The sequence below is a fragment of the Aotus nancymaae genome, unplaced genomic scaffold (assembly GCF_030222135.1).
Source record: "Aotus nancymaae isolate 86718 unplaced genomic scaffold, 86718_ANA_hifiasm-v0.15.2.pri h1tg000004l, whole genome shotgun sequence".
Lineage (NCBI taxonomy): Eukaryota > Metazoa > Chordata > Mammalia > Primates > Aotidae > Aotus > Aotus nancymaae.
The window spans coordinates 9,366,242-9,367,413 of NW_026988415.1; the positions used below are offsets into that span (position 1 = coordinate 9,366,242).

Sequence of the window (1,172 nt, forward strand, 5' to 3'; positions counted from 1 at the left end):
AATTAGATTAGTCATTGAAGAATAGGCATCAGTTGTTACTAACATAACTTCAAACACAGAATTTTGAAAGAGCATGTCTGTGGCCAAGTAGCGATGGAACCACAGAATCTTTATAGAGACCCAGTGTTCAGATGTTTATAAACTGTAAGATGCTTCCTCTCTTGTGCTCATTCTTCCATGCACCCCTCTCTCCTTTGTTTTTTTAGAGTTTTCCAGGGAAAACTGAGAAACTTGCTAGACAAATTCCAAAAGAGCTGTAACACTATATCTTCTTCTCTATTGAGTTCATAGTTTTTAGCACATGAGCATCAGCACGATTACAGGTGTCTCTCTAAGAACCAAAATCAAACAAACAAACAAACTGACCACTTTTCAATGCTGCTTACTGTGAAAACATAAAGACATACTGAATATTTATCAGTGCCAGGGTTATGTGGGTCTGCCCACACAAACACAAGCAAACTTCATCATTCCACTCAAAAAAGCCAGTTGCAAAGAGAAATGTTACTTATTTGAGAAGGCTTATGTCACTGTCAAAAGGTGCCAGTCCAATGTCCCAGTGTAGATCGTAACCAAAAAGAACTTTGAGCCTAGCTTTGTCCAGAGAAGAAACCCCTTTGTTGTTTGGCCTTCAGGGTGACTTTGTCATATACCTGCCCTATCATCCATTCCCTAGGCATTCTAACACTAATTTCTAAAATGAGTGTTGAGTAAAACTATTTTTGTTTTGGAAATGTCCTGAGATGTCCTGTAATGACCAGAGACTGTCAGGTAGGTTTGACCCTTAACGCTGGGCTTTGCTTCCTTAAAGGTAACATTCATTAACATTTGTTGAGTGTCTACGGTGAATCAGGCACTACGCTAGGGCACTTTACATGTGCTCTCCTCTCTAACCCTTAAAATGGCCCAATGAGGGAGGCATTCACATCTCTGTTTTCCAAATTAGGTGACCAAGACTCAGGAAGAGGAAAGACTTACCCAAGGTCACAAGGCCATCAACTGATAGAACACCAATTGCATCAATTGATGCAACCCCAGTTCTGGCTTACTCTGAAGTGCAAGTCTTTGCTCACCACTTCACCACACTGATCTCCTAGCTCCCAGATGCTTGAGAAAAGCACATCTGGCCATCATCTAGAGGTAATCTGTAGCCTCTACAAGTCACTATTTTG

At 40.9% G+C, this 1,172-nt stretch overlaps 1 non-coding gene across 1 annotated transcript; it reads right to left on the bottom strand.

The window, feature by feature from the left end:
• Nucleotides 1-203: 203 nt before the first annotated feature.
• Nucleotides 204-265, bottom strand: LOC135269347 (U7 small nuclear RNA). The gene has a single exon (XR_010337652.1). It is a non-coding gene; the product is annotated as a U7 small nuclear RNA (small nuclear RNA).
• Nucleotides 266-1,172: the final 907 nt, after the last annotated feature.